The 14,508-nt window shown below is 49.7% G+C and overlaps 1 long non-coding RNA gene across 1 annotated transcript; it reads left to right on the forward strand.

Moving 5' to 3' along the window:
• The first annotated feature begins 2,817 nt into the window (after nucleotides 1-2,817).
• On the forward strand, nucleotides 2,818-8,951 carry LOC134169641 (uncharacterized). The gene is made up of 2 exons (XR_009966966.1): nucleotides 2,818-6,565; nucleotides 7,292-8,951. It is a non-coding gene; the product is annotated as an uncharacterized LOC134169641 (long non-coding RNA).
• Nucleotides 8,952-14,508: the final 5,557 nt, after the last annotated feature.

Genomic DNA, 14,508 nt, shown 5'->3' on the forward strand with positions numbered 1-14,508 from the left:
ACCTGCTCTCCTGACCTCTGCTTTTATTCCATCACACAGCATGGGACTCTGCTTTACTGTTTTCTGAACAACAGCTCAAGCTAAACAGGGGTGGCAGCACTGTGGCCACCGGAGCTCTCACACGAGAAGAAGTAATTAGTTTTCCCTCTGCAATACAGCTTTATCTTTCCTTCAGCATGTGGTGCTGCTGAAAGTGTTGCAGTGCTCCCTTCTCCTATGCAGGGCTCTCCCGGTAGCCTCGCTCCATGCCTCCTTTTAGCAGCAGCTAGGAAAAAGGCAACAATATATTCTGCTTTGAAACTACTGATTAATATGCAAACAATTAGGCCTGAAATATTACTTACCCTTGTCACGGGGCTCGTATTTGCACTTTTGCCTGAGGATGTGTACAACACGAATGTAGAGCTGAGCAGCTTATGGAAGATTTAACTCTTATTTCTATTCTTGACACTGAATCACTAATAAGGTTATGCCCATGTTCAGGGCCTTTCCCAGAGCTCTCCTCATGCTGCAGCAGGGGGTTAGAAACCTGCTGGCAGAACTTTACTTCAGCTATCGATTGGTGTGCAGCAGGGGTAGTATTTCACCCCGAATGGAAGCAGTCACTGATGATTATCGCGTGGTATTAGCACATGTTGTTGTGAAATTGGTATGATTTGAGATGAAATGTGAGCTATGGGCATAGGCAACCACATTGTATTGTATTCTAACTAACTGCATTACGGTGCAAGGGGAATGCTGGGGCTTGGAGAGCTATTAGTGTTGCTGGTACCACACTGATTAAAAACCCCAGCTCGCTCTTGCTCCCATTGAAATCAGTGGGAGGTCTGTCATTGCCTTCAGTGAGTGCTGGACTGGATCCAGATTTCACTTCATAGTATGCATTATTCCATAGGATTAAAGAGGTACAGGGAGTGGAATTCCTCTCCCTCGCTGAACTCTGCTGCTTAGATGTCTGCCTCGGAGCTGGCTGGGACACAAGCACCCGACCTGGTTTCAGTGTCTACCCCAGGGAGCAGATGAGAGGTGTTTTCTCTGCTGTGCCTGCAACAGCCATGTGAGCAGCTGCAGCAGTGCCAAGATGTAACGCTCCCAAAGGTCAGCCAAGGATGTGGTGCTGCTATGGTGGTGCAGGTTAAATGTGAGGCGCTGGGCAACCCGCCTTGCACAAGCATACCTGGTACGGGGACAAGGCAGGCAGGGATTCTTGTAAGCATTGCCTGCACAGTCAAAGCGTTTGGCCCTGCCAACACACCAGAGTGCCGGTTCACAAATGAGAAAGCCCAAGCACGCCCCGAGAGCCTCAGAGGAGGCCCTGGCTCTGGTCAGGAGTCGGTTGGGGTGGGATTTTCTCTGGTTCTTGGTTTCAAGCAGCCCTTTGACCTCAAAGCCATACCGGCTGCTCTGAGGCTGAATTCCCCTTGCGGTGTGGGAGGGCTCCCCAGGGCACCACGACAGCTGCCAGCACGGATCCCACCACAGCCCTGCCTGTCCCCATCCCTGTCCTCACTGCGTGCCTGGCCCCAGTGGCCAAGCTTTCGGGTGGAGGATGAGTCAGGGCCCTGTGCATGAAGGGCTGTGGAGGGAGGGGGTGGCAGTGACCCCCCCATTGCTGCTGGGGGACTGAAGCAATCTGTTTATCATGGAAAAATTGCTCTTTGCAGCAATTCAAATGGAAACTTCCCAGAATGAGTGCTGCAGAGCTTTCCTCTTGAATCACCGGCCCCAAAGAGCTGCTTTCTAAGATGATGCCCTTGGTAAAGCTGTCATCGGCCTTGGCTGGGCCTTGGTGGCTCCCTCCCTGCAGCACAGCTGGTCTTGGTCTCTCCTTGGGCCAGTTTCTATCAGAGCATCTCTGCTCGGTTTGGCTGGATGGCAGTGTCTGATGAGCTGAGGCAGGTCCAGGAGTGCAGGAGCCCCTGAAGGCCACAGGCTGGGGCTCAGCTGGGGGCCTGAGCCTGACTTTTGATCTGCAGACTACAGCAGGGGGTTTCTCCAGGAGGGATAGCTAAGTGGGCACCAGCAACTGAGGTGTCCCACAAGCCACACACTTGATTTGGAAGCTAAAAGGCCAGAGGATGCTGGTTCATCTGTCACCCCATGCTGCGTGCTGAAAGGCTCTAGGGGTGACAGGTACCATGCTCGCCTCAACTCAGGGACCACCGCAGGATGGAGGCTCTGACAGCAGCATCCTCTGCCATCTCATGAAGTCCATGTGCATGTTTTCCCTGCCCGTTGGCTGCCCATCACCCTTTTCCATGGTTTAAATGAGTATCCAAAGGTCATGGAGATCTCAACCTCTGCCCGGCGGCTCACGTAGCTGAATTAATAAGGCGTGAGTATGTGATGCCTGACTAATCTGCTCCCATGTGCAAACCCATTGGGTGCTTTGCATCCAATGCTCACACGGCCACTGCAAAACCTGTGCTGGTGAGAGCACAGAGCACACGCATTGCCCACCATGCTGTGCTTTGTGTGAGCCCCTCACCCGGCACGTGGGATGCTCCTGGGGTGTCCCAGCAGGGCAATGGGCAGGGCAGCGGGCACGCTGCCTCTGCCGCAAGGCATTTCCGGGTCAGCATAACCACAAGTGCATGAAAGCTCTGAGTTGTCAGTCTTGCAGATTGGGAAAAGATAATGAAGGAGCCGGGCGTTGCAAGGGGTGGGTGGCCATGGAGCTGGGCACCAGCAGGAAGGAAGCACAGGTTATGGTAGCCCCCTGCCACCCTTGGAGCAAAGCTGCCAGGGATTTTTCTGTGTTTATTCCTGTCGTCCTGCAGTGCTCATCCCCATAGTAACACAGCAGCCTGGCACTGCAGCAGCCGGTGACATCTCTGCTCCTCAGACAGGGACCAAGGTCCTGTGAGGCCCATGCCGTATACCAACACCTCAGTGGGACACACAGTCCCAAGGGCAGCTTTACTGTGCTTCTGAGCAGGGCAAGTTTTCACTGTGCCTCTGCAGCCCTGGAAAAGAAGGAAAGAGCCAAGAAGGATGGCACAGGCGTGGGGCTGGCCAGGACCTGGTAAGAGCTTGCCCATGGTGAGGGACGGCTGGTGGTGGCAGATGCTTGTCCCCAGGGCTGGTGGCAGAGGCTTGTCCTTGGTGCCCAGAGCAAGTGGCTGTGCCTGGGGCACTCTGGTGTGAATGCAATGCCAACAGCCAGCCAGGCACCTGCTCTGGCAAAGCCAGGTCAAGAGTGTGATAAGCACAAGCTCTGGCTGCATCACACTGGTGAGGCGTGAGCCACAGAGGGGTTTTCCAGCTGCAGCCAGGCTCCAGCAAACACCTGGGCACTCGAGGTCAGGAGGCATTTGCAACATAAGCTTTTTGAATCCAGGAGCGTGGCAAAGGTGTTTTTAAAGAGAGTGGCAAGGCTGAGATCTCCATGCAGATCCCGAGCTGCTTGGAAGATGAGTCAAAGGATTCCTGGAACAATTACAGCTGCGAGGTGCAGCAGCACTGATGCATCCACCATCAGCAGCAGGGCCAGGCACCCTCGGCCAGCTGCTCGTGCTTTCTGTTTAATAAGGCATATTAGGCAATTTCCCATTAAAAACATTTATGGGAATATATAAATATTCACTTATACAGAGCTTGCCTGCCCCTTTGCGCACAGAGTGGTGGAGAGAGTGACTTGAATTCTTATAAATCTATCAAGACAGCTTGCGATGGAGCCTGCTGCATGGCAAGGAGATGGATGTCCTGGAGCCCCAGTGGGGATCGACATCCTTCAGGCACCAGGATGGGAGACCTTGCTCAGTGGGATGAAGTGTTCTCTCCGAGCAGGACAAGGGCACCATGGGATGTGCGCCGTGTCTCCTGGTGCGCAGCTGCAGGCAGTGTGGGCAGGGTTTTCCCTCGTGTGATTTCTCTGTGCTGGCCGCAGGAAGAGCACGCACAGGCCCGATCTGGATTAAATCAAAGGAATTTTTTTTTCTTCATTTGCTGTCTTACGCACTGACCACCAAACCACATCCTTCGAGCCCGAGCCCGGTGCACTGAAACAAAAACTAGGCCACGGCTTTTTGCTCTTGCCTTTCTTTTCTTTCTTTTTCTATCTTTTCCCTTAGTGCATCAGTTGGGTGCAAAGCTGGCACATGGCTATTCTCCAGCCCCTCCACTCCCCATGGAGCCCAGTGTACCCCCATGGGATGGCCCTTTCCTAGGGCAGCCTGGTGTTTCCCCCACCCCAAGCAAAGCACTTTCAGCTCCATGTAAAACCTGGGAACTATGCAGATTATGTCCACTGAGCACTGCGTCAGTGGGGAGCAAATATAGAGGAATAATAAGAAATGATGCCCTGGCAGATTGTGTCATCAGGACCTAATTAGTTGCAGTGCAGGGGTTGTACTCGGCTCTCACCCCAACTACATTAAGCAGCCGAGTGTTTTACAGTCTGACACTGAGATCAGAGCAAACTGAAGGGGACCCATCAGCAAAGAGTCCCCCGTTGCTAGCAGGAGTTATGGCTGTGGTGTGACGCCGGTTCCTGGGCAGCATGGCCAGAGCAGGGCTTGCATCAGTTGCGATCTGCCTGCATAGGGAAGTTCTCACGTTTACAGAACAGAGAGCAGCTTTATTGTTTTATTTTGCAAACCAAAACCAGCCGGGAGTTTCTGAAGTGTCTGCCATCCCCGCAGAGAGCTGTTTAGTCATGCCTGGTGTGTATGCATGTGAGACTCAGTGTAGGGGAGGGAGTCTCTAGGACTTTGCAAAGATTAAAGATTTATGCTGACCCTTGAATCTGATCCAAGGCTAGTAATCTGCCCTGATCCTATCATCTGCTCAGGGTGGATCTATTTCACTTTCCTTTATGGTACTCCTGACTCACTCGACTCCCACTCCAGGCCAGTCAAGTGGGAATGGGAAGCACTACCACATATTTGTTTGGGTTTACATTTAAAGCTCTGGACCTGTAGTGGGTGCAGCTCATAAAGGAAACCAGTGTGGATAAGATATGGGTGAGCTGAATGCTTGGAAACCACTCCCAAATACAAGCTGAAGTGGTTTGAAATCAAGGTGGAGTGATGTACAGAAGGCACAATACTTGGCAGCTACACCCAACGTGTGAGAAAGGCATTTAAATCCAAGGTGGTAAGGTGGGCAGGGCATCCAGTGTGCTTCTGAGGGAAGCAGCTTATTGTCTTTCAGGGTCTGTAACCTCTCCAGTAGAGACCTGGGTACTGAAACCCTCCATCTGCCCACCAGTGCTCTCCACTTTGCACCACGGGGCTGTGGGAAGCTGTGCTGAGGATACTGCCTTCCCCCTGGCACTGCTCCACCTGGGAAATAGCTTGCTTATGCTCCATCACCCCATAGTGAAACACTCCTGATGGCTGCTGAGGATTTAGACTGAAAAACAAAATACAGACCTGATTTTGTGGAGGGCAGAGCAAATCTCCTTTGCCCTTGTGAAATAAAAAGAAGTGTGGCAGAAAGAGAAATAGGAGCTTTCCATCCCCCCACCCCAGCTCTCCTCTGCCTCAGCCACACGTGTCAGACTTGGTCTGGAGGAAGGCTGGGGTTGCCAGAGCAGCTTGGCCTGCGTGCCAGCCAAGCCGGGATGCATAACACCCACCAGGGCATTGCCAGCGGTACCAGGGCCACAGGCAGATAAGCAAACAGTATCAGTCATACGGACCTGGCCCGTGGCTGAACTGACCAGGAGAGGGAGAGCACGGTGTATCCTATTTCAGATCCCCTGGGACATCCTGTTCTCCTGATAGCTGATGATATGTAAATATAGCAAACGCAAAGCAAGGCACTTTGCTACCATGCCTTACTCAGGCTGCATACAGAAAGGGGCTGAAACCTAGCAGCGCAGTTGGGAACACCCATCTGCAACTGTGAAATAGGCATCACGCTTTATTTTTAGTTTAAAATGAAGTTCCTGTTTGTAAGGCCAGAAGGGTTACAGGAAAAAAAAAAGAATGATGAAGCGGGATCATTTACTGCTATTTTTCTTTACACGTGTCCTTCCTTCCTTCCTCCCTCCTGAGAAATAGGATGTAGCACATCGCTATTCCAGGCTGCAATATTCGCTCACAGGAATGCTGGTTTCTGCTCCCTCCGAAGAGGCCCATTATGCCTTGTGTAACAAAAGACACCAGCCTCCCAACCACACCAATTACCCTTGATTTCTAGTCGCTACATGACGGCGCTTATCTCATGTAAATGAAACGCTGTCTTCACACTGACTCGCACTTCCTTTCTCTTTCATCAGAGTTTTGGGCAGGGGTGAAAGGCAGGTCACGCAGTGGGACTGGGGAGCCCTCCCCATCTGATCGGCCCAATCCCCCTCCTCCAGGAGCTGCTCAGCCCCAGCAGCCATGGGGCACACCGAAACAACGGGAAGCATTTGGTCAGGTCAGCCAAATGAGCCTGTCTAACTAGCAAAGCCAAGCCCTAATTAGCCTGGTGGCTAACTCCTTGACCCAGCTCCCAGGCCCTGCATTTCTCCTGCAGGCAGGGGTCACCCAGACGCCATGGAAGGAGAGCTGCAGGGGTGCATTTTGGCAGGCACCCACACGTTTTATTCCCTCCCGTGCCCCAGAAGGGAAAGGTAATTGTGAGCTGACAGATGGGAGCCTGTGAGCTGCGGATGGGAATTCCCAGCTGAGGGGTTTCAAGAGCGGTGGGAGCTTTGGCGTATGGATTAGGTTGCTTATATATACTATAGTGTGAAGGAAACAGGCGGGTTTGCTAATTCCCTTGCACTTTAATTTAATAAAGTAGGATTTGTCTGGTGGGAAAGTGTAACAGTGGGATTTAAGCTGTGTGAGTCTCATGACTGGTGCCTAGTGGGGTGGGAAGAAGGGATGCATCGTTTGCATTCTCTCTCTCCTGTGTTCCTGTGTTTTTAAATACTATTTCTGAGTGCCCACAGCTTTGGATGAGCTTTATTTGGGATTAAGTTTATTAAAAGAATCTGTATGCATATACACTACATTCTGTAGCCTAGTTTTTTGAGAAACCAGTGTCCTATGTCTAGGGAGAACCAAGACGGCTTGGTTTGTAGGTGCCTTATGTCAAGACTCACATAAACTGAAGAAAGATAATGAGGGGAATGGATGGTGCACAGAGGCAGAAGGGGCAAATTAATATCTGATATAGCCTCTGTAGGGAAATGAGGTCCTTCTGGTTTTAATGAGAAAGTCCCCAATGGAAATTTTAAATCTGGATCTACATCAAATCCTCAAAGTTCAGGGAGCTCAGAATGAAGAGTTCGGTCCAGTCCATCGCACATCAAAGCTATCTGCAGAATTCACATCCTAACATTTTTTTCCAGTCATGAATTCTGCCAAAGATGTGTGCTTGGATATGAGGTATTTTTCTTCTTTTTCATCCCTTTTACTAATTTAATTCCCAGACCTAAATCAAATTTTTCCATCTCAGCCTTCCACAAGCTGGGATGCATTGTTTGCAGTTATGAAACTGTTACAGCTTCCCTATGCCCTGTATTGCATGTTGAGCTGTTGGAGATGTTTACCTGGCTGCAATAGCGATGACCGAGTGAAGAGGAGGCCTCAAGGATAGGCACTGGGCTGGTTTACGGTCAAATGCAGACAAAGTTTTCTGATGTGCTGGTGAGCAGCTCATTACATTGCTCCTGTCCTTATTTTCCTCATTATTAAAAGAGGATAAAGCCCAACCAATTATTGGGATATGCACAAATATGCCATTGATGAGGGGCCTGACAGATTTTCTGAGGAGCCTTGAAGCAGCAAGGCTCAAAAGCCACATGCTGGGCTCTCCCTTATTTTTATTCTTTGCTGTTTTCTTGGTTGTAGGATAAGAGCTAATCAGAGTGATGCTCTCCAGCAGACTTTTGTGTATGGCACTACAGTAAAATCCTAAATTTTCTTTCCTGCTCATGCATATAGAGCAGGAAGAACTAGGATGGCTGCAGACTATTTCTATTTTCAGATGATTTAGCCAAGGAAAAAACATCTGGATGGCTGAAAGAATGAGCATTTGATAGAAAGTAATCTTGAAGTGCCGCTCTCTGACATGACAGCATGCGAGGTGCTCGGCTTCCTGAGATAACTGCGCTCCATGAACTGCCAACAAGGAATGTAACTTCCAAAGGACACAACAGGACAACAAAGACAACCAGAGCATGCAGAATCCAATGCAAGTGAGACTGCAGAGCAGGCTAGGTGCTTCCTGAGGCACTCCCCTGCGTGCATTTCTGATCAAGAAATGGTTTTAGCATCAACATACGTAGAGTTCCTTCCGTTCAGTTTAGGACTTCTACTAGGTGCAGAGGCAATAAGTCCAGTATATGGTTGGTGTAACTCAGTGCAGCTCAACTGATTTGGTTCATGTGAGCATGTTTGTACCTGTAGATGTGTTGCTTCTTCCTCCACTAAAGCGAAGATGTCATCCGGGACTGGGCAGCTTCTCCACGCTGATGCTGTAGGACCGCAGCAGAGAGTGATACCTGAGCATTCACAGCTCCTTGGGCATCACTTCATCGTATCTGGTCTGCAGCTTGCAAGTGAAACTACAGCTCCTAGCACCTAAGATATGTATTGGCTGGCTGCTTGCTACCTTTGGGCACATCATTTCTCCCATCTCTGCCTCAGCTTCCCCGACTGCACAATGCCTTATGAAGTATGAAGGACTTTGAATTTCACTGATTAAAAATCATTAAATGAGACTATCTTGGCCTTCTAGCTTGATGTATGTTACCAGCCACTGTGGCTGGGAATAAATATTCCTCTGTTCTCCCATTTCAAAGTGATACCCAGTTCCCAGGATTATCCTCCTCCCTTGTCCATGACAACACTGGGAAAAAAAACCCAAGACGTTCCCACTGTGGTGGCTGGGGCTGACACGTGGACATTGTGTCTCTGTTTGTGTTAATTCGTCTCTTGTTAACAGTTCATGGCTGATCAAATCCCTTGCATTGGATTTATTACATGTAATAAAAGAGATTTACTGGACCCCACGGTGCCCATGTGCCCGGGGAACTCTGGGGTGTGGGTGACGGCGTTGCCAGGCTGGGGGGAACGTGCTGAGCAGGGAGCCAGCCCATGGTGAGGTTGAGGACGCAGGTGAGTGAGGATGAAGGCTTTGGGCAAGACGACAGTTTTGGTGAGGTTGCATCCCCCTCTGCTGGAAAATCCAAGTAAAAGCAGAAGTGCATCCGCAGGCCAGGGAGAAAACTGGGTTGAGAAAAAGAGAAACGTGCAAAGAAAGGAAGCGAGCTCCGGTCCCCCCCTTCTCATTTGTGTCAGGCATAATCCCACTCCCCATCATGGGAATGGGCAAGCGGGGCAGGGGCAGAGGCTGCTCAGTCAAAGGGGAGATGGGTGGAGAGGAACTGGGCATTGGGTGTCCCCATAGGCGTGACCTGTGCAGGGTTTTGGGACACTAGGCTGGGTGACACCATGGGTCAGGCAGGTCCTGACTGTGTGGCAAGCTCAGAGAGCAGGCAGAAAACTGTGAGCATAGCTAAGCAGAATTGCATAGACAAAGTCAGTGCTTTGATGCTGGATTTGTAGCCCAGGTGGTACTGAGGAGCCATGGCTGATGGGTACTGAGAGGCAAAACACCTTGGAGAGACTTCAGTACATAAGGAAAGCTGAACCATATACACTAAAATTTATCAGGAAGGGTGCTGCAGTCTATGGTTTATTGCCATGTCACGGTAGGGAGCCATGCTTCGAACCAGAGGCTGGAGAGAATGCCTCGCTGGCTTGTCCTGATGGGTCACCTCTTATCCTCTGTGGCAGATACTAGTGGCTGTCAGGCAGTGTGTCAGAGGTGAAGGTGCTCTGGGGAAACAGGCAGCAGTGAGAGACGTGCCAAGCAGCAGCAGGGAGCTAGGGAGGGGGTTTTGTTTCTAGGCACAGATGTATGAAGGCACTTTGGCGTACAGGCAGTTCCCTGGCACCCTCTCCTGCCAGGCTGTGAGGGCACAGAGCTCCCTTACCCTGAGTACTGCTGCTGGAGCTCGTTCTTCCTCCCTGCCAGGCCAGCAGGCTGGGACACAGGGCTCATGATAGCCAAAGTGGGGTGAGTGACTCTGGCAGCAGTAGAAGCTCATCACCCTGGCCCCAAGGATCTGTAAGAAGTTGCTGCTATGGACTTCGCCTTGGTGCTGGGTTCCTCTACATTTGGTAGTACACGTGTCTGCACAGAGCTGGAAGCTCAAGGCTCTACGTCCTTCTTTCAGAGAGGCTCACTTGGAGACTCTTTGGGATTAGACTTAACACTGGAAGAATGGCTTTGTTTCCTTTTAGATTTAAAATCTAAATTACAGAAAAGGTGAAATGTGGTGACTGAGCTGGCAAAGGCCTTGACAGTGCAATAAATCTGCAAGCGTGGGCCTGGCTTTTGCGCAGGGGTCTGTGCAAGTGCCAAGGTCTCTGTTAATAAATCTGACTGGAGGACCAGGAGGAAACTTTTTTTTTAACTTACTGCTAACAGCAGGCTCTTTTTTAACCATCATTTTTTCCCTGCTCCCTTCTGCTGATTCATGCTCCTGCTGCTTCGCCACGGGTAGACGCCAGCATTCCTGAAGGTCATCACTTGCATGCAGCAGCTCACACTGCAAAGTGTTTGCCAGCATCTACAAAATCAAAATGCTAAAGTGACTGTGATCATTTATATTTGCACTGTCAGTGATGGAAAATCTTACAGCTTGCCAGCCTCGTTGCTGCCACGTTTCCAGTCTGCTAGACTACTAGAAGGTAAAGCTGGGGCATGAAAGGTAATGCCTCCCAATAAACCTGACACCAGATCATTTCAGTGGCACAACAGCCTGAGGATTCTCCCCTGGGCTCATGTATAGGCAGTCCTCTTGGAGATTTGGAAAACTTAGGGGCCAAGCATGCACCCCTCTGACATACACCCAACCCCTTCTATGATCCCGTGACACTGGGAAATGAGATACTTGTGCTCACATCAGGTTTCACACAGGAGTCATGCCTCTGCCTGTAGCCTGGGGAAGAAGAGCTGTGCTTCTCTCACTGGCACCTCCCTCCCCTTCTGTGTCTTTCCTCCCCAGACCTTATGCTGTCTTGGGCCGCAGAAAAGAGGCAGGACTGAAAGGCATGCTAGCAGCATGCAAACATCTCTAGGAGCATAAGTTATGATTTAGTTTACAAGGCGTGTCTCCCTCAACGGCAAAGGAATACTTCTGGTTTAGCTCCAGCAGTAACAGCACAATAGACATGTTTCTTCTTCAGGAAAGCTGGGGGGAAGACACAGTGAAATCCTTCCTTTTCTTCAGGTTCTTTAGTGAGTACTTATACTGTGGCAGTACTCATAAGTCTTGCAAAACACCAAGCCCTGAGTAAAACTACAGGAAGACACAGTGTTATAGGCTGTCTGGTGGATTTGGAAATCATCAGTTACTTTAATGTCCATCTTTTGAGAGGCGACCACTAATCTTCCCTTTCCTTTAAGCATCTGTAACATGGGGATAACACGTATCTCATATGCACTGTCATCTGCCTCTGTTTCTTTTGCTAATATTTTAAATGGGACTTGAAAATGCAGAGCTTGAAGCAGACCCCACCTGCCGGTGCTGTGGGGCAAAGCTCTTGGGCAGCCGTACACACGGATTCTCCCTAGCTTCCCAAGCTCAGAGAGCTGCTTTCCCCCTTGACAGGGGAGGATGCCTGACCTGAAAGCACCCACAGTTTCTAAGGCATTTTACAAATGGCCATCTCAACCTTCTGGGAAGAAAATGAACTTCTAAACGAACTGACAGCACTAACAGGGTGCGTGTATTTGCCTCCTCAAAGTACAAAACATGAATGAGCAGAAATGCAAAATCTCAGAGCAATATTAACATTATTATTTTGCTGTGGTTCCTTGCTCAGCAGCAAGGGAAAGTACCACACAGCAGGCTTCTGTAACTCATCAAATCAATTAGTGTCTTCATCTGCATCAGCCAGTGGGAGTAGTCTGTAGCCAAAGACAAATTAAAGAAACGTCCAGTAAGATATTCTATTTTGAGAGGAGCTGTCCTATTTTCTCGTGCTAATGACAGACTCAAAACTCTGTGCACAATTTAGCTCGTTATTAGAACTAATTGGTGCCAGGCATTCCATCCTCTTTGGTACGGCTAGCCATGGGTATGAAATTTTCTGAGTTAATAAACCACAAAATGGATTAAGAACTTTCAAAGTGCAGTTCGTATCACAGCTTAATTGGAAGGAGAATGTTAGTTGGCTTTTTATGGATACAAAAGGAAGCCATGTTTTGGGGTGGAAAAGCACATGCACAGCCGCCTTCCCTGGCACCGGGGAGCTGGGTAATTTCTAATTGCAGTGCCACAGAGTAGTGGCATTTGATGGCAGGCACCTTCCACAAACGCTCTGCAGCATGCTGTGCAGCCCATGGAGCCAAGGACGAGAACAGGCTTTTTTCTCTGCATGTAGTACTTACTCCTTTGTGCAGAAAGAACCAATTAGTACAGCTCTCCCAAGGTCAGGAGCTGCCGAGCAGAAAAAGAGCAGTCAGGGTGGTGTGACTCCTCCTGATGTGGCCAGCATAGCTGATGCCAGCCTACCATGTGGTCCCAGTGATTTTATACCAATCTCATTCTGGCTGCTTCTTTGCCCCTCTTTTCCACTGTTCAAAGAGTACAATGATGTGTGTGTGTGTGTCCCTTTTCTTACTCATTGGCTCAGAAAAATAATGCAGTGTGATTTAGAGAATCCCCTGGCAGCGAGGCAGGAGGAGAACCCTTTGCAGGTGTCCCAGGCACAGCACGTAGCCTCGGGAGGGCACTGCACACAGCGCTTGGCTGCCTGAAATCCATCAGCTGCATATGCTGCTGCTCTCTCTTCATCAAGGAGCACAAAGGCAACCCGCCAGCTGCATGCATTAGCATCATGGCCTGCCTGTGTTTAAAAGCAGTTCCTATATGATTTTTGTTAGTGAGGGGCTAAATTAACTAAGCTGTAACATATCTCTGAGAAAAAAAAGGAAAAGGACTGTTAGCTTCTGCTGGCACTGGTTTATATCTGGTGCTGTATTTACTGCTCTTGACAAATATGAGCAATGCCAAGCAATGCCAAAACTCCCAGGTACTGATTGTACAGCTTCATTGTGTGCTCTTATGCACCGTCTGAGCTGCTTGGCACCTGTCTGTTCATTAATCAACCTCCACAAAACTACTTAACCTGCTTCCCCTGCTCCCCTTGGAGCTAGGATTTCTGTGACCAGGTAGGTTCAGCCAGGGGCAACGGGGAAACAGAGACCAGCCTGTGCTGGTCCTTCCTCTCCCAGTGCAGTGCTGGGGTGGCGAGGAACAGGCTTTTGCCTGCGTTGGGCGAGCCTTTTGTGGTTATGCAGGTTGCATGGCTGCCACTGCCATGGAGCAGGTGCCCCAAGAGTGGGTGAGTGTCTGGAGGCTGAAGGTTTCCAGCTTTGCCCAGCCTACTTTGCACTCCAGTTCTCATTATGGAGGAAGGTGGTCTTCAGCCTGACCTTGGTGCCCTGAAAAATGCTGCAGAATACTGAAGCACAGTGAGCTAACAAAGTACGTCAAAGAGCTGTGACCCTGCTCTCACCCTTCACACAACAGCTGAGGTCCTTACTGTTTGTAAAATACTTTGAGAACCATTGCAGGACAGCGCAAAACAGAAGCTGTTTTCCACCCTATTGACAACCAAAACCATCTTTAACATCCATTAATATCTTTTCATTTCGGTCATGAAAAGTTTTCTGCAACATCATAAGAAATCCCAAAGAAAAAGATTTGACTTCAGGTGAATGGAAAACATTCCTTGTGCATCTCATAGGCTCAGCTCATGTCCCTCCTGGCTTGGCCTCACACTGCAAAAGTCACCGCTGAGCTACCTGGAAAGCTGGAGCTACACAACTTGTCAATGACAGAAACACTGGGATCCTCATCAATGTCCCACTGGGGGCAGATGTTTGGAGAGGTGAGGTATTTATTATGTACATCAAGATGCTTAGGGCTTGTCAATCTGTATTGCCCCAGTCGCCTTCTGTTTTAAACCCATGCAGATGTGTGCACTGGTTTGCTTTCTTGTTCTGCTGTTCTTTGAAGCTGGGGGATTTCTAATCTTCACCTGCTATTGGCTTTACACAACTAGGCTTAGTATGTCCAAGGATTATAATAACCAGTTACAGTGCCCTGACCAGCACAGCAGTGAGGTCCTCAGTAAAACACCTGAAAAAGCCTGTGCAAAACGCAGGGATTCCTGGCAAAGCTTCTAGAGAACATCTTGTTACGTGAGGGTAAGAGCATGTGCAGGGATGTTTGCAGTTCTGAGAGCATGCTTGCTTTAAAAAACACTCTGTATGTACCACGTAGAAACATCACGGTTAGTATTTCTTAACCCTTGGTGCTCTGCAAGCCCAGACTGTGCCTGCAGGGCCCTGCAGCTCCATGCTTCAGTGTTCAGCTCTCACAGACCCACCCGAGAGAGGAACAAACCGGGGGATGCACCAAGAAGAGCCCCCACAACCGGTGTGCTTTGTGACTGGAGCCTCAACCCTCCACGCAGCCCTGGT

Source organism: Pezoporus occidentalis, unplaced genomic scaffold (assembly GCF_034315485.1).
Source record: "Pezoporus occidentalis ecotype Australia unplaced genomic scaffold, CSIRO_AGI_Poc_V1 ctg35, whole genome shotgun sequence".
Classification (NCBI taxonomy): domain Eukaryota; kingdom Metazoa; phylum Chordata; class Aves; order Psittaciformes; family Psittacidae; genus Pezoporus; species Pezoporus occidentalis.